The following is a 27,971-nucleotide window of genomic DNA, read 5'->3' as shown; positions in this document are numbered from 1 at the left end:
TCTTCTCACTAGAACTAAAACGACTGCTCACCACTGCTGCACTTTGTTTACGACTTTGCAGGCTTGTCGTTTTTTTTATAGGTGCCCTTGCATGGGTGATTCACCTCTGGCTGATAGAACTTGTCAGTTGAATTACAATAAATATACCAAATCACATACACAAAAGCATGCATCAATATCTCTTTCACTATTCTTACCGTTGTAAAATACCATATTTTGTGACTTAAAATTTCAAACTAAAGCAGTGTACACCAGTATTTTACTTTCCTTGTGAGAGGTGTATTTTCTTTAATGAACACTAGCTTGCAAATCCTCCATACAGTCAATCCAATCTAGGGAGTCTAGCAGTATCTTGTACAAGGGAGTGAACAACCCAGGGCAGTATACCAGTACTTTACCTGGCACATTTGGACACTTACAAAATATTAATAAGAGCTTTATAATTAATGATACATAACATAATGAACATAACATTATTTAATTGTCAAAAGGCAACCTTCATATGCCAATTCTTTAATCCAAGTATAGAATACCAAAAATAACGATAATATTCTACAGCAAGCATGCAAAATAAATGGTACTTCCACATTGTTCCAATCTATAAAACTGCACTGTAAAGATCAGTATAAAACCTCAGTGACTGCTGAAAGAGAATCTCTGGTAGGGGAAAAAATGAATCCTTCAGTTGCCGGGCATGCCTAGAATACAATTACCTTTCTGCTTCCTCTTGGGAGCTAATTAGTAAAGAAATGTTAGCTAGAAATTCCATCATCTTTAAAGCTCTGTGTGTTCCAATTTGGAGATTTTAATGTGCAGCGGCACTGGAAATGAGCTCCATCAGGATGCCCCGAAGTTCTGAAAACCCAAAGTTATCCCAAAGTGCTCCCTCCAAACCTCTTGCACAGCGTGCTTTTTGGCACAATTTGCTCTGCATTACATGACAAATTCTTCAAAGTGTTGTTGCTTTCTTTAAAACACTTTTGCAATGCGTCATGTAAGGAAAGCATTTTGCACTTTTCCTTTGAGTGTTTGTCTGAGCAGAAGGATCTCAGAGTGGGAAATTGATTTTTTGGCATTTGCTGTAGTAATATTGTACATAAATCTCAGATAACACAGCTAACGCCATAATGCTAGAGGTCGGCCAGTATCGTGTTCAGCTTATGTTGAACGTTTAACGGTCAGTTTCAAATATGTTAGCCAAAAACAGATTTCTACCCAGCAAAAAATATTATTGTTAAAGTAACACTTAAACAGTGTTTCCAAATATACAATTTAATTTTGTAACAGTTAAAAATGGTAAAGAACTGGCATACGAGTATTATTTAAATGGTTAGTTAATATATATAAATGATATGCAAAAGGCAAGTCTATCTGACAGCTTTAAAGTGTCTGAAGGTCAGTCCGAATTAGACTGAAATATTTTTTTTCCTTCTGAAAAGGATGTTATTCTATGAAGACTTGCACATTCTCCCTATGTATACGCTTCTTTCAATTTCCTGTCATATCTCAATTATATGCAGATTAGCAAATCAAAATCAGCCCAGTGTAGATGTACTGTATGTGTGACTGTGCCTTGTAATGGACAGGTAACCTATTCATGGTTGGTTCCTAGCTTGTATTGTATATTGCCAAGACAGGCTCCAGTGCTCTTTGAGTACTGTTTAACCAGTTTACCTGTAATGTTGAAGTGGTTGGACATACCTAATTATTTAAACTTATACTTCTTGACAAATATATTTTGTTATCCAACATCTGAATAAAGGTGACCATGTTCTAGTAAAGTTGAGTTATGAATAACAGAGGGTAATGATATCTAATCATGTTTATACTAACACAGCTGAGGAACTAGAAATTAATATTTGGATAAAGGTAATGAGAACATTTCAACCTCATTTTACTTTATATGTGCATTTCTTAGTAAGCATAACAGCATATAACAGTAAGGAGTTCACTGTCTTGTGTTACATACTGTAGGATAATGTGGAAGTGGGATTGGCATTTTGAGTAGGCGTTCATTAATTGCTCTAGAATATATTAGTTGGATATCTGATTTAGAACAGTGGTTGGAGAAGAGTGAATGTCAGATGTACAGGCATATATAGTATTTTTGAATGAAAGTGCAAAACTACTTACATTGCACTCTCAATCATGCTTAATCCAAATCAAGATTTATGGATGGTAGAATCTATTCAGGTAGCACTGGGCACAAGGAAGGAAACTGTACAAGTACACAGAAGAATGTCGAAATATCCCAAAAAGGTAATGTCTGGGCACATGATTTGAACCCATATGCTGGATGTGTAGGAAAACAGCATTGCGAGCTGAGCTACAACAGTATTTTAATTTAAAAAAAAAGAAATAGAAACATCTGTACTTTTTCAAAATGCAAGCTCTAACTGAATTTCCTTTGCAGTCTGACCAATCTACAACACTGCTAAGCATCATCACCAAGTGCTTTACAAACAAATAATTTAATCACAGGGAGCATATCAGTCCAACAATTTCATCAATAAAAGTAGTCAATAATACAATAAATAAAATAAATAATGAGCTGAAAAAACACAGCATCAGACTGGTAAGAACAAGATATGACAGTGGTAAAAATGAAGAGTCATAGAGTCATAGATTAATAAGAACATTAGAACACTCTAGACAAGAACAGGCCATTCAGCCCAACAAAGCTCGCCAGTCCTATCCACTATCCTATTCTATCCACTGATTCCTCCAAGAAAACATCAAGTCAAGTTTTGAAAGTCCCTAACGTCTTACTGTCTACCACACTACTTGGTAGCTTATTCCAAATGCCTGTCATTCTTTGTGTAAAGAAAAACTTAATGTTTGTGTGGAATTTATCCTTAAGAAGGTTCCAAATGTGTCCATGTGTTCTTGATAAACTCATTTTAAAATAACAGTTTCTATCCACTGTACTAATTCCCTTCATAATTTTAAACACTTCAATCATGTCACCTCTTAATCTTCTTTTACTTACACTAAAAAGGCTTTTAATCTTTCTTCATAATTCCCCTGTAGCCCTGGAATGAGCCTAGTTGCTCCTCTCTGAACCTTTTCTAGCACTGCTATGTCCTTTTTGTAGCCTGGAGACCAAAACTGCACACAGTACTCAAGATGAGAGCCTCACCAGTTATTATAAAGGTTGAGCATAACCTCCTTGGACTTGCGTGCTATATAACTTCACATTCTGTTAGCCTTCTTAATGGCTTCTGAACAGTGACTGGAAGTTGATAGCTTAGAATCCACTGTGACTCCTAAATCCTTCTCATAAGGTGTACTCTCGATCTTCCGACCGCCAATTGTGTATTCAAACCTTACTGCCTATGTGTAATACTTTACATTTACTGACATTAAATTTCATCTGCCACAAATCTGCCCAAGCGTGTATGCTATCCAAGTCCTTCTATAATAATATACAGATTCCAAATTATCTGCTAATCCACCTATCTTGATATCATCTGCAAACTTAACCAGCTTGTTACTTATATTCCTATCTAAATTATTTATATATATTAAAAATAGCAGCGGCCCTAGCACTGACCCCTGTTGAACACCACTCTTAACATCGGCCAGTTCTGATGAGGTTCCTCGCACCATCACCCTCTGCTTCCTGTGTCTGAGCCAATTCTGCACCCATCTAAAAACATCACCCTGAACTCCCACTTCTTTTAGTTTAATGCCCAATCTCTCATGTGACACTTTATCAAATGCTTTCCAAAATTCAAGATAAATAATATCATATGCTCCACTTTGATCGTATCCTTTTGTTGCCTTCTCATAGAAATCCAGCATATTGGAAAAACACAGCCTCCCTCTTCTGAACCCATGCTGACTTTTCAGAATAACTCCTGTCCTTGCCAGGTGTTGCTCAATCGTATCCTTAATAATTCCGGCCATTCATTTTCCTGTAATGCATGTTAGGCTTACTAGCCTATAGTTGCTTGGATTTTCCTGGTAATTTTTGCCATTTTCCAATCCTTCGGAATTTTCCCATTGCACAGTGACTTCGTAATAATATGTGTTTATATATGTATTCGCTATCCTCCTTAAGAACTCAAGGGTAAATATTATCTGGTCCTGGTGATTTGTTTGATTTCAGCCTATATATTGTATATGCATGTTTCACAATCCAGGTATTTATACTGGATTTAAATGTTACTTCTAAAGGAGACTAACCTGCAGATACTGACGGAGCATTTCCTATTGGGGGTAACACTACATTGAATAAGCACTTATAGAAGGCTATTTGTCATATAGTCTAAAAAGTTTGGGGCACTTGCAAGAGAAACAATGGGTGTGTTACGTTAGTGGCTCTTCATGTAAGCAAAAAGTATGCAAAGAAAAAAAAAACAAGGAAAATAGCAAATGCTAACGGATAAATAGACATTTGGCTGTTAAACCTAAAGCCTGAGAAATATTTCTAGAAAAAAATACAGTATAGAATAGAAGTCAAAAGGACTATGGCATGAAAAAAGTGGATTCTAACTTTAATCTCAAAGAGCTAAAGAAATTGCACTCTAAAAATAGTATAAAGAAATGAGACTCAAAAGACAGTATAGATGGAGACCTACTAGTTTATTTTACTGTATACACAATGCAGTGTTAACTTTGATAATACATTTTGATAGTACATTCTGACTAAATTGCATTTTACTTTTAGTTCTCATTTTCATCATTTAATTATTGTTAGTTTAGTCTAGTTTCAGTCAAAAAAAAAAAAAGTAAATTGGTTTTAGTCGACTAAAAGTAAATTAGTCCAACAGTCAGAATCAGATGGATATCTTATTTAACATATAAATATGCACAGAATATACTGTATGTCCAAACAATTATACTAACGTGTACATGAATGAGCCAAACCACGTGTAGTGATTAATGAACATAAAATAATAAGTAGATGTGGAAAGGATTTACTCCAAAAGATCTTGGTCGGATAATCATCACAGCTTTCTGGCCTTCAAAATGCCTTAGTTATGCTGCTTTAAGATTTTACTGGGCCAAGCAGCACACATTTAATTTCAGCACAGGGTTTATAAAGAATGAGATCATCATGAACTATCTGATTATCTGACCATGTGCATATTTTAAATTTATTCTCTGATATTTTTTTTCTCCAGCAACTGAAACACACTGCTTAAAACAATACTAAAAATAAAACTTCTCTTGAACTGTTGAATTAGTGAATTCCAAAATAATTTAGGACACTTACACAGCAATATTGTCAAGCCACCAGTATGGGATGGTGTATTTAAGATACTATCCAGATACATCTAATTTCCTTATGGTCAGGAAGAGAAAGCCGAAACCAAAAGAAAATTTGCAGCGAATATGGATTTTCTATATGTAATCGGTACAATTGACTACGGACATGTTGTGATATAGGCACCGTGACAGAATGAATCTGCTTTTGGAAACAGAAATCAGTTTTATTCAAGTATTATACAACTAACTAGACATTAAGCCCGTTAAAATAACGGGCACTAGAACAGTAGTGCATAAACATTAGAAGGAACAGTCTATATTAAATGGCAAGGGACCTTGACCTCATTCTGTTTGTTGTCTTAATTTTTTTTTGTCAAAAATATTTTTGCAAGAAGCCTAAAGTAAAATAACAATAAAAATAAAATAGAAACCTATATAACAATACAGTAAGTATAATTAATATTGCCTTAGTTTAAAACTTAACAATCTGTAATACACAATATCTGAAGGAGATATTTAGGAAAAATTTTCTATTTTTTTACCTCATGAAATGTTTCTATAAAATTTCATTATAGACAACATTTCTTGTAAATATTCTTTCTGAGTTTGGCAACAGTTTGCCTTGTTCAGGACCATCTACAACCTTGACAACAACATCGGAAAACTTCTAACTCTTGATAATGCACCATATAACTGACCGTGGCTAAATACTGGTTCTGGGAAGTAAATGCCAACTTTTTGTAAGGTTTGCTCTTGTGAGCAGGGGCGGCCCTAGCCTGTTTGGTGCCCTGCTCGAACACCCCCTCTGCGATTTCGCACAACCCAGGAAAAATTAATTGTGACATAATGGGCTTGGATTGAAAATATTATGAATGAAATGTGCTTTATTTGGAAGCACCCCACCCCCTCCCCCTTTTGACAGGTTGTGTGTGAGACTTCAGCACAGCAGCAGCAGCAAGCAGGTGCACCAAGGGCCCTTGCGCTCACTTCCCACATATATGGGTGTGATAGAATTTAGGAAACACATCGGTGCAAATTCTAAGTCTATATCATAATGTTTGGTGCTTTTGTGTTTGTTTTTATTTTGTTTTATTTTGCGAGCTGGTTATTAGATGCCGTGCCAGCCAGCCAGAGAACCCCCCGCCACCCTGCCCCTCTCCTCCCTTTTCAGCAAGCAGCAAGCGCACCTCACACATGGAGGGCGCTCTTATTCCCCACTAATGGGCAATAAAAAACCGATCAGTGCCCATGCAATCCCAAAAATGCGCTGGCATGATGTTAGGGCAGCATGGGCGCGCTCAAAAATAAGAAAAAAATTTTTTGCTGATGGGTGGCATGTTGTTAGTAGATACGTCTGTAATATTTTCTCTTACAGTAATACTGGCTTGTATGGGGCCTGTAATATGCGTCACTGTATTGTGTGCCTTTAATTTTCTCTCGCAGTAATACTGGTTTCTATTTCCGTAAAATGCCTGTAATTTTCTCAGACAGTAATATTGGCTTTGATGTCCGTAATATGACTTTAATTTTCTGTCACAACAGTGGGCAATCAGCAGAGAGTCCCCAGCAACTGATGTAATGTGTGGCGTGTAGTTGATAATCGTGCCTGTGGCGTCTCCCCAGCAAGTACTGTGCAGTTCCCCAGCAAGTATTTTAATCTGTGGTGGCGTGCAGCTGATTACTGTATGTGTGGCGTCTCCCCAGCAATTGATTTTATGTGTGCGGCCGCGACTACCCAATAAGCACTCTCCCCAGCAATGATGTCCTTTATTTGCTTATCATGCCCTGGCCGCGGCTAGGCTGTTCACTGTGTGCACAGCTTCAAGTGTGTGTGCCGGGCATGGTGCGATGCATGACCCGGCCATGCACATGCACACTTCACCAGAAGACACACATGGACACCTGGACGCACACAGGGGTTTTATTAAAGAGGATATGTGATTCTAAAATGTGTTTGAATAATGTTGTACACCTCAGGGTCACACTGTGTTTGATGGCTGGCTGCTTGGTAATGCTACCACTGCCGGTTATATAGTACAACACACAGCAGACTCTTCTTATAGGCAAAAAGGCTACTAAAGCAATTAACAGCAAGTGTAATCATTAGACATTATTACCAATATTGAAGACTGATGTGATATAACTTGTTTAAGAACATTGGAATATGATTGACACATTTTTGAAACGCATAATGAAAAGAGAATTTTTCTTCACTTCGTTGTCCTGATGGCTGGAGTTGCTAAAATGCCAACACCAAAAAAGTCTGTGTAGGACTTACGAATAGTCCAAGTTTTCTGTTAACATTAAGCCAATTTTCATACCAAGATCATGCTTTATAAATTGCAAGTTTTGTGTAAGAAATAGCCAATATATATGTAGTCCCCAAAGTAGTTTATTGGCAAACAAAATTTGAGATAAATTAGCAGATATAGAAGAGGAGTACTAGATATGTGTTGTATCAAGGAAGGAGAATGGTGTTAAATTTTTATTAAAATGTGGATCAAGAGAAAATTCCTTTGGCATAGTTAAACATTGATTTAGAAAATTAACATAGAGTGCTAATAGATGACTATTGGAGAAATTATTTAAAGTAATCAAAGGGCTACTAGATGAAAAAAAAGTAAAATTATGATGATAATTTGTCTAAAGAAATCAAAATAAAGAAAGGAGTAATGTAATGATGTACAATGTCTGCTGGTTTAGTTGTTCTGCATGTAGACCTACTTTTTTAACAACAGAATAAGAAGGATGATAAAAGGAGTACAAATTGCCAGGAGCTATGGGAAAAAGGCAAAAATCATAGCATATATGGATAAAAGGAGTACAAATTGCCAGGAGCAATGGAGAAAAAAGGCAAAAATTATTGCATATATGGATGACAGCTAGGGTTGTGCTATATACTGGTACTAAAAAAGTACCAAAAACCCCAATTTTTAAAATTGTACAATACCAGCCTTATGCTAATTTCAGTACTGAAAGCAAAGGGTTGCATACAGGCATCTTGTGCTTTGTCGTATATCAACAAAATCAGAACTCTAAGGGGGGACCTCCTGTATCCCCCCACATTCTTCAATATATGTGTTGCATCAGGCTAGAGACACCAAGGAAGAACTCCTTACTTACTGGAGCTGATTGTTTTTACATTCAAAGTACTGCAGAGCAGGACAGTACACAAGTGCGCAGCAGAGGAGGAGCTTGAGCTTGTGTGCGGGGTGGGTGGACAAGAATTATCCCTTAATGCTTTGGTATTGTTTTGGTATCTATACTGAGGTGTGAAAGCTGGTATCAGTATCAAAGTCAAACTTTTTGTACTAATTTAGCACTAATCACAACAAGCAATTGTGCATGTAAAGAACCAATACAAACAAAAGAAAAACAATATTCTGTCAATAATAATATATTTGGCTACAATTGTTTATTACCAACTATTTTTGGATAGAATCAAATAAGCACTGGGCATTTTTTTGTCAAAAGAATAACAACTAAAATGGTATAATGAAAAGTAGAAGGAAAAAGTTATATTACCATTAAAACATGTCAAAAGTAGTGAACTTGGTGATGATCAAATAAGGAAACATAGCAGACATAAATTGGAATACATATTAAAAAACATGGGACATATAACTAAATGATAAAACAACACGTCTTTTTGATATTTAAACGAGGTGGAAGAGAGAGATCTGATCACCTGTCAGCCTACCCCCAGCTTTCTTGACTAATGGTCAAGTGTTAGCCAGGAGATTCTACAAACTTTGTAATTCATTTCATTCATCTACTTTGTAAAATGCCCTTAAGAATTCTGCAGAAAAATTTCTTGCATTTGCCCTGGTCTCAACTTTTTCTTTTTTCTGTCGCCATTCTTGCATACTGCTCTTCGCAATAAACCTAGGAAATAATCAGGGTGTAACACAAGAATCTATATTTCCATAATGGCATGGAGACTTGAAGACTTGCCTCTGCCTAGTGCCATCTTGGTACTATGTTTTATTCAGGCAAGCTTCTACCAGAAAAATATCCCTTCATAAAGGTTGTCACACACATGCGCATGGGAGGCAGCTAAAGGGCTTGAATGAGAGTAATTCCAAACCAGACTGGGAGGTAGCAGAGTGCATGGACTCTTTTTCACGTCTTTCTGTAGATCATTCACAGGAAATTCTGCCTGGCCCTGATGACATCAATTCTGGTTCCAACCCCTTTGACATCACTTCTGGGCCCAAGCCTATGGTTGAAGACCCTTCCAGTTCTGACCCCTTTTGAGGTCACTTCCTATACTGGCCTTTAAAAGGTGCCACCTTTCCTCTGTCCCCTCAGTTCTGTTCGGGACTCTGACCTGTACACTTCAGTACATCAATTTATTAAATTTTACAGCCAGGAAACAATATATGGGTGGCTGCCCCAAACATTGATATGGCTGTCTGTCGAGTTTGTGACAAGGTCTAAAGAAGGAAAAAAAAACTTGAAGACTTGAAAACAACTGGGAGCTATTAAAAATATTACAGAAGCAAAAAACTTAAAGAAATATAAAAAACAAGAATCAGAAGTAGAACTGGAGATGTCGGCAAAGAAAAGACACTACTAAATATGTACGCAGACTTGAAATGGGAAACAATTCATGACATTTCAAATAGTAATGGTAATAATAATACATTTTGATAGTAACCTCTCCTTTGAGAAACAAGTAAATTCTGTAGTCAAGAGTAGGTAAGATAAAGCCTTTTTTATCTTCTAAAGATCTTGAGAAAGCTACTCATGCTTTTATTTTTCCTCGCCTTGATTACTGCAATTTGCTGTATTCTGGGATCAACAAATCTCTGATACACAGGTTACAGCTGGTCCAAAATTCTGCCGCTCGCTTTCTGGTTGGGGCAAGGAAGTCTGACTCTGTTTCTCCTATTTTAGCTTCTTTACACTGGCTGCCTGTCAGTTTTCGAATTGATTTTAAAATATTGCTGCTAGTTCTTAAATCTTTAAATGGGCTTGCTCCTGCCTATTTATCTGAACTGTGTGTTTTACACCTGCCATCCAGAGTGCTAAGATCTTCTGGTCAGTTGTCTCTTGTTGTCCCTTGTACCAAATGTAAAACCAAGGGGGACAGGGCCTTTGCAGCTGCTGCCCCTCGCCTGTGGAACTCTTTACCTCATTATGTAAAGGAGTCGTCTATAATTGAACTGTTCAAAACAAGATTAAAAACTCATTCTTTTCACTTGCATTCATTGACCTTCAGTAATACTGATGGTTTCCTCTTTGTGATCATATAACATTACTAACAAAATACCCGCGCTTCGCAGCGGAGAAGTAGTGTGTTAAAGATGTTATGAAAAAGAAAAGGAAAGATTTTAAAAATAACGTAACATGATTGTCAATGTAATTGTTTTGTCAATGTTATGAGTGTTGCTGTCATATATATATACTGTATATATACACACACACACGCATATAAACATATATATACATATCCACATATACACATATCTACATATACACATATATACATATATATATACATATACATATCTACATATATATACATATATACACATATCAACATATATATATATATATACACACACATACATATATATATACACATAGATACATATATACTGCCCAAAAGAATTAAAGGAACACTTTTTAATCAGAGTATAGCATAAAGTCAATGAAACTTATAAGATATTAATCTGGTCAGTTAAGTAGCAGAGGGGGTTGTTAATCAGTTTCAGCTGTTGTGGTGTTAATGAAATTAACAACAGATGCACTAGAGGGGCAACAATGAGATGACCCCCAAAACAGGAATGGTTTAACAGGTGGAGGCCACTGACATTTTCCCTCCTCATCTTTTCTGACTGTTTCTTCACTAGTTTTGCATTTGGCTACAGTCAGTGTCACTACTGGTAGCATGAGGCGATACCTGGACCCTACAGAGGTTGCACAGGTAGTCCAACTTCTCCAGGATGGCACATCAATACGTGTCATTGCCAGAAGGTTTGCTGTGTCTCCCTGCACAGTCTCAAGGGCAGGGAGGAGATTCTAGGAGACAAACAGTTACTCTAGGAGAGCTGGAGAGGGCCATAGAAGATCCATAACTCATCAGCAGGACCAGTATCTGCTCCTTTGGGCAAGGAGGAACAGGATGAACACTGCCAGAGCCCTACAAAATGACCTCCAGCAGGCCACTGGTGTGAATGTCTCTGACCAAACAACCAGAAAGACTTCATGAGGGTGACCCAAGGGCCCCATGTCCTCTAATGGGCCCTGAGCTCACTGCCCAGCAGCATGCAGCTCGATTGGCATTTGCCATAGAATACCAGAATTGGCAGATGCACCACTGGTGCCCTGTGCTTTTTACAGATGAGAGCAGGTTCACCCTGAGCATGTGACAGAAGTGAAAGGGTCTGGAGAAGCCATGGAGAACATTATGCTGCCTGTAACATCATTCAGCATGAGCAGTTTGGTGGTGGGTTAATGATTGTCTGGGGAGGCATATCCATGGAGGGTCACACAGACCGCTACAGGCTTGACAAAGGCACCTTGGCTGCCATTAGGTATCAGGATGAAATCCTTGGACCCATTGTCAGATCCTATGCTGGTACAGTGGCTCCTGGTGCACGACAATTCCTGGCCTCATGTGGTGAGAGTATGCAGGCAGTTCCTGGAGGATGAAGGAACTGATACCATTGACTGGCCACCACACTTTCCTGACCTAAATCCAATAGAACACCTCTGGGAAATTATGTTTTGGTCCATCCAATGCCACCAGGTTGCACCTCAGACTGTCCAGGAGCTCAGTGATGCCCTGGTCCAGATCTGGGAGGAGATCCCCACAACACCATCTGTCATCTCATTAGAAGCATGCACCGATGTTGTCAGGCATGTATACAAAACACAGGGGCCATACAAAGTGCTGCGTACAATTTTGAGTTGCTGCAATTAAATTTTGGCAAAATGGACTAGCCTGCCACATAATTTTTCACTCTGATTTTTGGGGCGTCTTTGAATTCAGGGCTCTGTAGGTTGATCATTTTCATTTCCATCAAACGATGTGGCATCCTTTCGTTCCTAACACATTACCCAGTCTATATCAGTATAGATATCCAGGAGGATTTCTTTTTCCCATTGAGATCTGATGTGTTTTCAAAGTGTTCCTTTAATTTTTTGAGCAGTTTATATACACATATATATCTACATATATACACATATATACATATCTACATATATATATATATATATATATATATATATATATACACATACATACATACATACATATGTATATACTGTATATAGCAAAATCCCCGCGCTTCGGGGAAGAAAAGAAAACCTTTTTAAACTGAGGGAAAATATACCAATAACTATTTGTTAAGGATCTCTTTGTATACCACGTTGTCAGTTCAGCACTCCAGTTGTAATATGACCAAGCTGTGCGAGCTTACACTTGAGAATGCAACGTATAGGATAGATAGATAGATAGATAGACAGATAGATAGATAGAAGATATAAGATATAGACATAATCCAGCAGCAGTATACAGATACAAAAAACAATATTAAATTAAATAGTAATAAAAATGCATGTAAAAGCAGACAATAATTTGAGTAATGTTAGCATTTACTCCCCCGGGTGGAATTGAAGAGTCGCATAGTGTGGGGGGAGGAACGATCTCCTCAGTCTGTCAGTGGAGCAAGACAGTGACAAAAGTCTGTCACTGAAGCTACTCCTCTGCCTGGAGATGACACTGTTCAGTGGATGCAGTGGATTCTTCATGATTGACAGGAGTTTGCTTAATGCCCGTCGCTCTGCCACAGATGTTAAACTGTCCAACTTTACTCCTACAATAGAGCCTGCCTTCTTAACAAGTTTGTCCAGGCGTGAGGCGTCTTTCATCTTTATGCTGCCTCCCCAGCACACCACCGTAGAAGAGGGCACTCGCCACAACCGTCTGGTAGAACATCTGCAGTATCTTATTGCAGATGTTGAAGGATGCCAACGTTCTAAGAAAGTATAGTCGGCTCTGACCTTTCTTACATAGAGCATCAGTATTGGCAGTCCAGTCCAATTTGTCATCCAGCTGCACTCCCAGATATTTATAGGTCTGCACCCTCTGCACACAGTCACCTCTGATGATCACAGGGTCCATGAGGGGCCTGGGCCTCCTAAAATCCACCACCAGCTCCTTGGTCTTGCTGGTGTTAAGGTGTAAGTGGTTTGAGTCGCACCATTTAACAAAGTCTTTGATTAGCTTCCTGTACTCCTCCTCCTGCCCACTCCTGATGCAGCCCACAATAGCAGTGTCATCAGCGAACTCTTGCACGTGGCAGGACACCGAGTCGTATTGGAAGTCTGATGTATATAGGCTGAACAGGACCGGAGAAAGTACAGTACCCTGCGGTGCTCCTGTTTTGCTGACCACAATGTCAGACCTGCAGTTCCCAAGACGCACATATTGAGGTCTATCTGTAAGATAGTCCACGATCCATACCACCAGGTGTGTGTCTACTCCCATCTCAGTCAGCTTGTCTCTAAGGAGCAGAGGTTGGATGGTGTTGAAGGCGCTAGAGAAGTCCAAAACATAATTCTTACAGCACCACTGCCTCTGTCCAAGTGGGAGAGGGATCGTGTAGCATATAGATGATGGCATCCTCCGCTCCCACCTTCTCCTGGTATGCGAACTGCAGAGGGTCGAGGGTGGTGGACCTGTGGCCTCAGGTGGTGAAGCAGCAGCCGCTCCATGGTCTTCATCAGATATGACGTCAGAGCAACAGGCGGAAGTCATTCAGCTCACTAGGACGTGATACCTTTGGGACTGGGGTGATACAAGATGTTTTCCAAAGCCTTGGGACTCTCCCTGTTCCAGGCTCAGGTTGAAGATGCGCTGTAGAGGACTCCCCAGTTCCAACGCACAGGCCTTCAGCAGTCATGGCGATACACCATCTGGACCCGCTGCTTTGCTGGCAAAGTCTCCTCAGCTCTCTGCTCACCTGCTGCTGTAATTGTGGTGGTGGGATGTCTCTCCTAAGCTGGTATCAGCAGAAGGATAGGTGTAGGGTGCAGTACTTTGAGGTGAGTGTGGGTTATGGGGGTTTTAAACCTATTAAAGAAGTTGTTCATTTGGTTTGCTCTCTCCACGTCTCTCTCGATGGGGCACCCCTTGAGCTGCAGCCAGTGATAATCTTCATCCCATCCCACACTTCCTTCATGCTGTTATTCTGCAACTTCTGCTCCAGCTTTCTCCTGTACTGCTCTTTCGCTGCCCTGAGCTGGACTCGGAGTTCCTTCTGCACGCGCTTGAGCTCATGCTGATCACCACCTTTAAAAGCCCTTTTCTTCTGGTTCAAAAGGCCTTTGATGTCACTTGTAATCCATGGCTTGTTGTTAGCATAGCAGCATACTGTTCTTACTGGAACTACAATGTCCATACAGAAGTTGATGTAATCAGTTGTGCAGTCAACAGCCTCTTCAATGTTCTCACTATGTGACCCCAGCAGGATATCCCAGTCTGTAGTTCCAAAGCAGTCTCTCAGAGCCTGCTCTGCCTCAGGGGACCACTTCCTGAATGAGTGTGGTTGTAGGTAGCCCTCACTCTTGGTTTGTAGTGAGGCTGAAGCAGAACAGGTTATGATCTGCTTTCCCAAGCGCAGGCAGCGGGGTGGCACTGTATGCATCTTTAATGTTTGCATACAGTAGGTTGATAATCCTATTTCCCCGGGTGTTACTGTCCACATACTGGGAGAAGGCAGGTAATGTTTTATCCAGCGTTACATGGTTAAAGTCTCCAGAGATTAGCACAAGTGCCTCAGGGTGCTGCGTTTGTAACTTAGCAACTGTGGAATGGATGATGTCACTCGCTATCTCCATGTTCGCTTGAGGGGGGATGTAAACAATAACAACAATCACGTGTCCAAACTCTCTGGGCAAGTAATAGGGACGCAGACTTATTGCCAACAGTTCGATGTCCCTGCAGCAATTGGAGATTTTAACGTTTACATGTCCTGAGTTGCACCACTTTGTATTGACATAGAGAGCGAGTCCTCCTCCTTTCTTCTTCCCGCAGGTACTTGCATCTCTGTCCGCTCTAACTGTGCTAAACCCGGGTAGCTCCACATTAGCATCTGGGATGGTAGTTGTTAGCCACGTTTCACTAAAACACAGCAAGCTGCATTCTCTGTAGGTTCAGTCATGCACAGAGCTGCTGGAAAGGCTGCCACTTGGATGCGGCACCGGATTGCGGATGGCAACCTTTTGTAGGGCCTGTCCCTGAGACTTATTACTTGTCATCGCGATGCAGAGCCTTACTGGAAATTGGAGGCATTTGAATTGAAATGGGAGATCAGAGGGTATAACGCTGATGCGAGGAATACATTCAGAGTGTGGCGCTCTGCTGTTTTTTGTGAAGCTGCCTTTACACAGCTTTTCAGCTATTTTATAAATGAACGCCATATAAGGCCGTCCTATCTCCTTGCTTCGCGGTTCTGTACTGTTTTATTGTTCGTTTATTATGATTGTTATAGTTATTGTGTAGCTATTTGAGACTCACTTTACTGTTCAGGTACCCATTTCCTTTATTTAATCTGCGGCTTCTGCGCTATTTTTTGTTTGTTTATTACGATTATAGTTATTTATTGATTCCCCTCTTTAGCTGACTGCCTGCTCATATAAGGCGCTCAGCTGTTTTTTTGTGAAGCAGCCTTTGCACAACTTCTCCGCTGTTTTATAAATGAATGACATATAAGGCCATCCTTTTTCCTTGCCTCGTCAAGGAAGCAGCTTTTTTATTTAATCCACGGGTTCTCCGCTGTTTTATTGTTCGTTTATTACGATTGTTATAGCTTTGTTTGTATAGCACGTTGTCAGTTCAGCACTCCGGCTTGAGAATGCAACGTATAGTTGTCCAAGAGAAAAGCAATCTTGCCTCAAATCAATGGCAACCTTTTGTAGGGCCTGTCCCTGAGACTTATTACTTGTCATCGCGAAGCAGAGCCTTACTGGAAATTGGAGGCATTTGAATTGAAATGGGAGATTAGAGGGCATAACGGGGATGCGAGGAATACATTCAGAGACTCACAACTCTAGAGACAGCGTGTGTATTAACTTGTGGATTTTTCTGTGAGTATTTGGTGGCAGCGTGACGAAGTTGCTTCCACAAGACCGCGTTAGCTGTGGAGCTCAGCTCGGAGCATATTCTCTTCCTACCTTGTCAATTGTGTAATGCGTTTTTTGAACAGGTTTGATTCATGGAAGTGATCACTCGTACTGCGTTCAGTCAGTTCACATGAGCTGCTCTCTTGTGTGATGTTGCAATATCCACGGCTTTATTTAATGTTAGCTAAGACCGGCACTTAAAAGTTTCTCGCTACAGCAATTTTAACTCCGTTACAAAGTGATCCAAAGTCTCGTTTATACCTTGTGTCTTCTCATTAAACTTGTATCTCGCGAATATGGTATCCGTCGTAGGCATGACAAACGGCAGCAGGAGCGTGTCTATGAACTTAATTTAAACTTACGGTTTACACCGTGCTTTGTTTCCGCAGTAGCTGCACTTATGAATATGCTTGCATGCGTTTTTTTTTTCAGCGCTCTTTGGAGCTCTTCCTTGTTTTCTACATACTGCGTTCACAGTCAGTTCACGTGATTAGGTGGGAGGTGTGATGATGCGACACGCAACTCTGCCTCCCACGGCCATCGAGCTGCAGTCTATTACAGTATATTGATAAAAATAGGTTCCAGTTATGACCATTACGCGTAGAATTTCGAAATGAAACCTGCCCAACTTTTGTAAGTAAGCTGTAAGGAATGAGCCTGCCAAATTTCAGCCTTCTACTTACACGGGAAGTTGGAGAATTAGTGATTAGTGAGTGAGTCAGTCAGTCAGTCAGTGAGTGAGTGAGTGAGTCAGTGAGTGAGTGAGTGAGTGATTCAGTCAGTCAGTGAGGGCTTTGCCTTTTATTAGTATAGATTTCTATTTATTATCTATCTTATTTTATGTTCATATATTTTATTACTATTTGTTTTATAGTTTATTGTTTTTTCTTTTAGTCTATTATTGTAAAGCACTTTGGCCGCAGCATTACTATGTTGTTTTAAATGTGCTATATAAATAAATTGACATTGACATTGACAAATAAAAATATTAATTCTGATAAAAGAAAAGCAACAAAAATGTATAATGCCTAAGAGTAAAACCTATAGGTGTGTATATTTATATAGCAATATATGGAAAAGAAAGATTACTATTAAAAAGAGAAATACACAAAGAAAATGTGATACACAGATACCATTAAGGAAAAAGCTAAAACGTGCACATTACAAGCCTCACTGCTCAATTCCAATTTTTTGCTCAGATCAGATTTACATATCTTGACAGTTCATATTCCTAAATACAAGTGACCGATATCCAACTGTAACGTAAACATCTGTCCTCCAAAACAGCACGCATGCACACATTGATACATTTGTGCTTGCGTCATCTGCATCCCCAACAATAAAAAATGTCATATTTGTGAGATGACTTAGGCAAAATGAACAACAAAACTAATGTGTTAATAGCTAGTATATGCATCACATTTTGCTCTTGTGGACGCCCAGCAGTTCGTCAGCTATACATGATTAGGTCAAAGAGGCAAAGAAAAAAAAGGAAGATGGACATCATTTGTTGTTTTCGCAGCTACTGCTGGCACTAATGCACTGATAAATGTGGGGTATGAGAAAGGAGCCAGCAGTGGTAGTACCATGACTGGTATCGCAGCTGTACCTCTCCTCTATTGTTGTTCTGCTGTGCTACTGTTGCTGGCTGATGACAGCAGTGCTCAGCTCATGCGTAGAGGCAGAAAAAGACATGAATTTTGCCATGTCGCATGACCATGATTCAGATACACATCAAATCTAGGACCATATATGAAACTGACGCTAATCTGATTTAAAAAGATTATATTTCTGTCCACACAGTCCTGAAAACTTCTGATTTGTGTCAAATTAAGTAAAAAACATATTTAAAAAAAAATCGGATTAAAGTCACTGGAGCCTGGTAATGTCAACATAGCCAAAGAACTGCATTTAAAATATCTTCTGGGAAGCATGAAACTTTAAAAACTAAAATGCCAAAAGAGTTGAATATTTGTTTCTCACAATGAAGGTTTAAAATAGTTTTTTTTTTACAATGTATGGTGTGGAATAGTTAGGCTCCACTGATTTTTTTTAGGGTAAATGCTAACTAGACAAAGTAATTCTGATGAATCATTACTGTAAAGTATATTTGTCTTGAAAGTAGTTGAATTTCCCAGGATGACAAAGCCTCCATTCACAAGTCCCAAGGGTACAATGAACATCATAAGGTATATCATAACCATTGATGTACCAGTCACTAGATTTCAAGTGGGATTTAAGGAAGACAGTGGAATAGCATCTAAGACCATTTATTGTTTCACACCACTGCTATCAAAATGTCAATTGATGGGATTTCTTATGGAAAACAATGTAACAACCCTTCGGTAGAGCTCCAGACACATATATTGCAGTTGTTCCAGAGGTATACAGTACCCCAATATCAAAAATGTAGGTTTTGGCTTTTTCTTTATTTTGCCAGTTAGATGTATGTGGGCATAGTTTCCCTTTTCGGACAGGTGTATGGCAGCCAGTATAAACTACACCATACCACAGCCCTGAACTGGATAGGAGAATACCAAACTAATTGATATTAATATATTCTGATTCAATTCCTTAGGAAAATATAGCAACACACAAAATAGTTGAATATTTATCTTTTGCGAACATATTTAAAGAGACAATACAGTCACTGTAATAGAACTCAGATGGAGTGAAAGCATTTCTACTAAATTTCCAAGACATTTAGAGAACAAGCTGTAAGATCAGTTCAGATGTACTACATAAATTATAAATGTAGCTGTCAGAAGAACAGCTCCTAAGTGACTAGTAGAAAATATACATTTGAAAAGAATGCTTACTCAAACATTCATGGGGAAAAAAATCCAATTTCTTTGAAATGGTGCTAATTCATTTTTTTGGGTGGGGGAGGAGGAGAAACCAAACTCTTAATAAACGACAAAACATCAAGCAATGCTTCCAGGTCCTCCTGACACCCATTTAACCTTATCTTCAAAATATATGCAAAATGAATCATTCTGGAAACTCATTCTGTTCAGCTCTGAGTGATCTAATTTCTTTGCTTGTACTAAACATAATTAATCCCATGATGCACTTTTTTCTGTTTTTATGGTGAATTTGCATGAGGTTATTCTTGAAATTCCACAAACACGTCAGTATTAATCATTTTTAAATTCTGTCCAATTAAATTGGCATCTATTGTATATTTCTGCCTAATGGAATTTATGCTCCAAGCTCAGTTTCTAGTTAGCCTGGCATGATTTCTCCATGCACTCTGAAGTGTGTGTCACCACAGCACAGGTGTGAATAGGAAAATCCATCTGAGAAAGAGCCTAGCCTAAAATTGTATACCCGGACATATGCCATTGGAGCTTAGAAGCTGTAACATCTACAGAGCAAAAGGAGTTCTCCCTTCATGGCTCACTAAGACAGAACATCATCTTTGTAATGTGAAGAACCCAGGATTGCCACTGGCAGCGTTTAGCTGTGACACCCCTCAGTAAATTCATAGCCTGAGAAAGCTTGGGATCTCAGTTACGCCCCATCCTCTTTCTCTTGCTCTCTCTGACCAATGCACTGGTCAGTTGAAGTCTGTAAACTGTCACAGTATAAGAAGGCATGTGCCTCCAGTGATGAACTGTTATCTATATTATTATGGGCTCATTCTATGAACCTACAAAGTTGTACTAAAGTTCAGATAGAGTACATTTATTAATAAATGGCAAAGATTTATAGGAATATTACAGATAGACAAACCAGATGCAGCCAAAATCAGTACAAGGTCAACAGATCATCACATTTTCAGGAGATCATTAAGCTCAAAATCATAAACCAACCAACTAAAAGGCTAAAATGACAAAGGTGTCTATTCAGTCTTCTACCCCGAAGTCATCAGCCAGAGGTGAAGGACAGACACTACTAAATGAATACCCTACTTGAGCATGCTTTGTAGATCACAGTATACGTGTGCCATATTAAGTTTTCATTTTTCCTATAAAAACTGTGGCCCATTGACATTATTTGTTTATAGAGTCCCCCACCCCTCCCCACACCACTGATTCTTTAACTCATATGCATTTTGCCAGATTATACTCACCAGTTAACAAGACAATCTTTGGAATATATCAGGAAAGCCTGAAACAAAATTCATTGTGAAATCATGCAAAGGCTACCCCAGATGGTGATAAGGCCAGAATTATTATGCAGGACACTGTAGCTGTGAGGTAACAGCAGCGCCCAATGAAGGGCAATATACACAAATAAACTGAAATGAACTGAATAAAAGAGACCCCTTTCTGCTGAAGACAGCAGGGCCTCTTCATGAACTGAATAAAAGAGACACCGTTGTGCAGAAGATAGCCGTGCCTCTTCATGCCATTTATTTACAACCTAGGGGTTCCATACTATGTGGAGTTTCTGTGTTCTTCCCTTCTTTTTGTTTATGAAAACCGAGTCAGGATTGTAGGTTAAATGGTGATGCAATCATTACTCATCTAGGTTTGATATTTATTTTTCACTTTGAACAAGTATTCAGCTTTTTTTTTACTTTGCAGGGGAAAATGCGGGTTCTGAAAATGGATGAAGAGATGAAGTATCACAGAATAGGCTCAATACAGGTGACATATTTATCATTTTCAAATTTATTCATAAGTATTAGAAGCAGCTTATGCTCAACATGAGAAAGAAAAGGCATTTATTGCTATTAATGCGGCACAGAAAGGCATTATTCTGTTCCTGACACAGCATAAAGAATTCCATCCCCCAAAGAAAGCAGCTTTCTGTAGATAGCTGATAAAAGAAGTTCTTAGGATAGCCCCTCATAAAAAGGTGGTTTGATATGCCTGATCAATATGCCTCTAGGACTCAGAGATTTCAAAGAGAAAGCCAATACTTATTGATAAAGACCACAATGTGCAAAAACAGGATTAACATTAAAAACACCACTGGGCGACATGGGGTCTGCTTTTGTGTGCGTGTGTGTGAGTGTGTGTGGAGAGTTAGAATATGGTACGGATGGATGTTAGTTTTAATGTAATTGTGTGAGGTGGCGAGTTGTATGTATGCAAGCAGCTGAGTGTGTGAGTGAATTATATGAGTGTGGAGTGTGTGTATATTTGGAATATATACATGCCCAGGGTTTATGAATTTGTATGTGTGAACAACAGTGTCAGTATGAAAACATGTGCGAGTGTGTGAGAGGCTAGATAAATGTGCACGGTGTGGTTTTCTTTTTTTTTTGAGAGGTGTGGTATGTGCATTTGGTATGAATATTTGTGAATAAGCAACCAAGCAGTGAGTGCCTGTGTCTGTGTGTGTGAGTTGTTTGGTTGTTTGTGTGCAATATGTATCCATACATGTCTAGATGTACCCATGTACTCATCCATGTGTACCCATATACTGTAGGCCTGTGCTATTCATGTGAATAAAGGAAATGAAAGCCATTTTAAATACTGAACAAACTGTAATACACATCATCCACATAATAGTGTAGACTCCACTGGTGTTGAACTCCAGTCCTGGAGGGCCACAGTGGCTGCAGGTTTTCATTCTGACCATCTTCTTCATTAGTGACCATTTTTTGCTGCTAATTATCTTATTTGCCTATGTTTTAATTAGTTTGACTCAGGCCCCTTAGTTGCCTCTTTTTCCTTAATTAGCAGCCAAACAATAATGAGACACAATGTCTGAAAATAAAGACACATGATGGTTTCGGTAAGGCTGATCTCTCAGGTCACCAAATCATTTTAAAGGTGTTCTTAGAAAAAATTGAAAAATCAACAGTTGTTGAAATGTCTGCTATGGCAGAATGAGAGCAGCAACAAGCTGTGGAATTAAATAATGGGTTTAATTAACAGAAAGAATCAGCTTCTCATTAAGAGATTGGTTGGAGTGAAATTGGTTGGAGTTTGAATCCTAGTTTAGCTGGTCATCTGCTGGGTCCTTTCACGTCTCATTTCTGTTTGGCTGTCATTTAGTGAAGAAAAGAATAAATTCAGTGGACTAAATCCTTAAAAACAGGGCTATTAAATTGAAGGGAAGAAAAGTTAATTAGAAGTGAAAACTGATCACTGATTGGGAAAAGGGTTAGAATGAAAACATGGAGCCACTGCAGCCCTCCAGGCCTAGAGCTTGTCACCCCTGTAAGACTGAAGAGAAAGAACTGTTATGAGCATTTGGCACCCAACCATAGGATGATTTATGGGAGTTCAGCTTCCTAAAATGTAGTATACAATATGTCAGATTCGAAGAATTGTTAATGCTTAGCCAAACCAGGTAGATAAAGTCCTGCAGATATACTGTACATTATCAGATTTAAAATATAGTGGAATACATTGACATTATGAATGTAGTATAAAGTCGTGCTTATCTATGAAACCCACAGGTGGTGGACAGAAGGTTAAGGTTTAGAACAGCACAGTAGTTGCTGAGCCACAACGCTAAAATTCAGTCACTCACTCCAATGATGACTTCTCATTTATGACTGTGTCTTTTGATATTTATTTTAAAGGATCTTTATGCAGCTCTGGAGGAAGATGATCATGGTAATCATACAGTATAGTACAGGTTTACCACAGGGCACATTCATCCACACACAGTCAGATGGAGTCAATTTAAAGTCACTAGCCAAACGGGCATGTATAAAGATAATCTACTAAAATACAGGATAAAGCAAGAATCACATATGGAGTTGAGGGGAAATGGTTCTATCCTTTCAACAACAGTACAGGCATGCACACTGATATTTTATGCCTCTAAATGACCCAACTGCAGATTGTACATTGGAACCTAAATCTGTTTTCTCTGGGTTTTTAACTATAGTGTTAAATGTATATATGCACAAGGCTTACATCTAAAATGTGAACAAATGCATCTGTTTATTTCTGACAGCCTTCCTTAATGCCACCAGATAATATCCACATATAATAAAAAACACTGCACACAGTGCTTCTTTTTTTTTTCTTCTTTGCCTGACTCTTTTCGCTCAACTGAACAAACATCTGTGTTGGGAATCGAAAAGCCCCTGTCTAAATCTCACTATTCAACTGCATGCTAATCTTTTTCACATCCTTGGTTTTACAATTTATCACTGGTGTCAGAAACAGCACCTAGAAATGAAAACGAGTCCCAAACTCTTCTGCAGAATGATGGGATCGCACAGTTTTAAAGAATTAACAGTGCATGCTTTGCCACAAATTCAATTACACAAGATCAAGAGATAACACACAGCCTATGCAAAATGGGCAAGAATAAAAAAAAAGATTGTTACCTTTCCCTCATTACTATGCATGAAAATCTGCCGATAAATATAATTAGATCTCACACATGCTGTATTATGTATGCAAGTCAAATCTCTTAAACATTAAGATTAAAAGTGGCCAGTGACAGTCAAATTACATTCAATCGCTCTTCATACTGAAGATTCTGGGCAAAGCACTTCAGACACCAAACGTGTTTCATTCAGCAAAGCCTGGTACGTTTTTATTTTAGCACATGCTTTCTGATTAAATAAAAAAAGCCTGTCTGTGCAAATCAAATAATTGCTCTCTTAGGGCAATGCCATTCCCATGAATATTTAACTAACCTTTGTTGTGCAATGGCTGGGGGATGTGGGTTTGGTTAGGTGACAGGAACAAAATATTAAAGGCCCGTAAATGTTGATAGCTTAGTCACAATATTCCCTGCTCTAAAGATTAGAATAAGAAATGAGATAAAGGCTCCAGATGTAAACACATATGATCTACATGTAACAGACTGTGTAACAATAAATGATATTAAAATTAGCCAGAAAATAAAAATGAAGGCTAGGCAAATTGTAGAAAACTGTGCAGCATCTTGGGGGAATTAAAAAATGTTTATTGACTGGAATAGAAGATATTACTTAAGCACTGAAATGTAGATATCACAGCAATGTCAAATTCACTTAATGCAAATCAGGGTCTCAAGGAGCTGGTGCCTATCTTGTCAACATAAGGTTTAAGGCTGGAACCATCCCAGAACTGGGGGTCATTCTATTGAAGATAAAAGAGTTGGCCTAGTGGAATATTAGCAAATGCTGCAGTCTCACAGATCCAGCTTGCACTTGTGCTCCATTCTGCATAATGTCCCTGTGTCTGAATGGATCTTTCTTCGGGTACTAAGGTTTCCTCCTATAACCCCAAAAACAACACCCCAGTCCTGGGGCATTTCCAGCATGAATTCAAATGCTATATGTGTAATATTATATGAGATATGAACTGGCACCCTATCAATGAATGGTTCCTGCCTATTGCCTAACTGCTGCAAGACAGACTTCAGTTCCCTATGGCTCTGGAGTAGATGTGACAAACTTGAAAATAGATGGATGATAATATACAGTACCTTAACCTCAATAATGCTGGGATAAGCTCACTGGATATGGCGTGTTATAATACAATATATTGACATACAGGGAACAACTACAGTTGGTTTTGTAAAAATGAGGCGTACTTTACTTTATCGTATGTGGATTCTGTTTATTGACTTATTTTTTGAATATATAATAAAAGTACAATCTCTTATATTTTGTTTGTCATCTCTGGTCACATTAGCCCTGAGGTATAATTTTAAGATTGGTATGGACTAATTGATTGATATGTCCTCCTGATATGTAAAATTACTGTATTGAGTGAGGGTGTATAATGCAACTAATCCATCCATCTCTCCATTTTCAAATTCGCTATTACCGTATGTATGCAATATCTATATATATAATTCACTAAGGCAAGACACCCATGGAAAGGACGCCAGAAGGGGCGTGGATTCACTAAGCCGCCGACAAGTAAGACACCTATGGCGGACGCAGGAAGGAGCCACGCTGGAGGTGAATCGCCATATGCAGCATGTAAAACGGTTTGCGAGGGATATCCCATGGGATTCTTAAAACAATATTTTACAACTGAGGTTAAAACACAATGAAGTAAGCAGTCTTTAAAAAACGAGTTTTCGGTTATGACGCATGACCGCGTGCACCACAGCAAACTGTTTTACACGCTACATATAGCAATTCGCATTCGTGACAAACATGCGTCTTCTTAGATGCTCCTGCAGGAACACGGAAAGTCTACGTGAGTCACAGGTGCATCTGGACTGTGCAAAGATGACAACGACTCAAGTGACGAGTTGGAGGTGGGCACGTGAGCGATGGCGGTCTGCCAGTTTTCAGTCACGGACGATTGTGTGTTGGTTCGTTCCGTGCGTTGTTACAATGTTGCTTTTCTTGTTGATTTATTACATTACCGATTTTTCAAATGATAGTTTTCTCCCTGTGCTTAAAAATCATTAAAAAACCAGCATGATTATGCGACGTATGGTACGCCGCGGGTTGGCTAGTAGGTAATAATTTACATATCAGTTAGGCACCAGTTAGGAGTGGTATAGGAAATACTGTTGCCAGCTCATAGTACTTGCATACCAGCTTCATACCTCTGTGTGCAGTTTTCATGCTTTCTCTGTGTTTATATGCAATTTGCTATTGATTGCTGCCTCTAAATTGTGGGAACATGTGCAACAGACTAGCTTTCTGCTGAAAAATAATATAAAATTTAAATCATTGAGGTGTCTCTGATGGAGATATGCTGCCAATAAAGTATCAGCAAGCATGTCATTTTGAAAATAACCCTGTCTGTGTTAATATTGTATATTTTGAATACCCTCGTCTCCAAGAATTCATGAATGCAAGTTTGTTTCAGGCAGTATGGCATACTGACTAAGGCACAGAAATGGAAACTTCCAGGCACCTTTGGTCACTGAAATTGTAATGACTACAATTATATCACACAACATCTAACTAGTGTCCCATCCTATTTTTAATGACAAAACTATTTTATGTAATATAGTACCTTCTAAATACAACCTACATTACAGGTAGTTTCCAGATATTTCATAATTTTAATTTGTCATTTTAATTATTTCCATGTGTTGCATTGTTTCTTCTATGCTACATTACCTACAAGTCATCTTTTAAAACAGCTTTTTCATTTGACATCAATCCCTGGTATTAATTGACCTGGTTTAATTAGTTATCAAGGTATATTCTCTGAAATTACCAACAAACTTACTTTTGTCTAAAAAGTGATTGCTTTCAAGCCTGTTCGTTCTCCATTTTAGAGTTCTGCTCCAGTTTGAAATATATCAACTTTATATATTCCCAAAGTATTACCACCTGCACCCTGACAAAGTTTTCAAATATTGCAAACTGACATGCCTGAAAAAAAGAAACATTTTTACACCACAATATAAAATCACCTCACTGGAATGACCCACACATAAAACTATCAATCGTCAGCCTCAAGAGTAACACACATGGCTCTCCATTCGAGTTCACCTAGATGGCATTAAAATGCATTTCAACAGCAGAGCTTTTTTGTCATAAAATCTGTTTTAAAATGATATGTAGAGCAATATTATAGCATTAGCATTCATTGTTGATGGCTTCAGTGCTGTCTTCTGATGGCCTCCTGAACTCTGGTAGTGGGTCAAGTTAGCATGTGTCAAACCCACTGGGTACATTTCAATAACTGACATCATGAACCAGTGTAATATAACAATCCCAAACCCAATCAATCCAATTTAGGATCACAAGACTAATCACTATTGTACATTTTTTTTATATATTTTTTTTACTTGTTAATCTACTATTAATTAATACTTATTAATTTACTACAGATAACACACAAGTGTAGCCCTGAACGATATTGATTTTGGAGAAACAGCCGTCAACTACCATCTATTGTCTAGCTCATACTCTGGGGTCAAGCAGCAGATGTCTACCCTATATTCTTAGATTCAGAGCTCTGTAAGGTGTAAATTAGAAGATGACCAAGAATAATATACTTGTAAGTAAACAATGCTGAACAATATGGAATACTGATCCACAACATATAATGAACAAAGGGAGGATTAGGGGTTTAAGTAAACGACAGCAGGAACTGGGATCCAGTGAAGAAACTGAGTGGAATGAAACTTCTAGTAGCACTAAACGATTGAGGTGCTAATTGAAAAAATGCAGAGCAACTTGGAGCATGCCACTCTGTACATCTATCTTGGTTTGTCTTCCACCTATCAAATCTATGTATTCTAGTTAGCAGAAGCTGATGATTCTGGATTTGTCCCCAGTTTTCACAGTTTAGATAAGCTACAACCAAGTGGATAAAACAAACAAGCACAACTGAGCAAATATGCAAATACTTCTATACACATAAATAATAAAACAAGATTTTGCATTCCATTTTGAATGAACTAGCACTTCACCTGGCTCACATCACAGCAAACACAACCTTATATGGCACATAAAACATTACTAAGTAAAGCCAACGATAAAAAAGTTGTATGTCTCAGCTCTTTACAAACACAATTTTTTTATTTATTTCTGACAAAGTCTAAAATCAAAAATGACAACATTGTTTATATCCAATTTAGAAAATTTCATAAAAATTTGTAAATACAGTCCAGCAACTTCCAGCATGTTATCATCTTTGGGGCAACACAAGGTGATTTTTTTGTGATCACATTTAAGTAATGTTTGTTTGACTTATTATGAGTGTTTTCAATTACCTTTTCTTCATGTTCCACAATCTTCAGTCCCTTAGTGATAAGTATTGACATTTCACATTAAATGTTTCTGC

The 27,971-nt window shown here is 38.6% G+C and overlaps 1 protein-coding gene across 3 annotated transcripts in view; it reads right to left on the bottom strand.

Moving 5' to 3' along the window:
* Positions 1-27,971, bottom strand: part of schip1 (schwannomin interacting protein 1) — a 1,049,948-nt gene that overhangs the window by 951,888 nt on the left and 70,089 nt on the right. The window lies entirely within an intron of this gene.

Source organism: Polypterus senegalus, chromosome 1 (genome assembly GCF_016835505.1).
Source record: "Polypterus senegalus isolate Bchr_013 chromosome 1, ASM1683550v1, whole genome shotgun sequence".
Taxonomy (NCBI): Eukaryota; Metazoa; Chordata; class Cladistia; order Polypteriformes; family Polypteridae; genus Polypterus; species Polypterus senegalus.
Note: the sequence above shows the minus strand (reverse complement) of the source record. Positions and strands in the feature narration are given on the sequence as shown.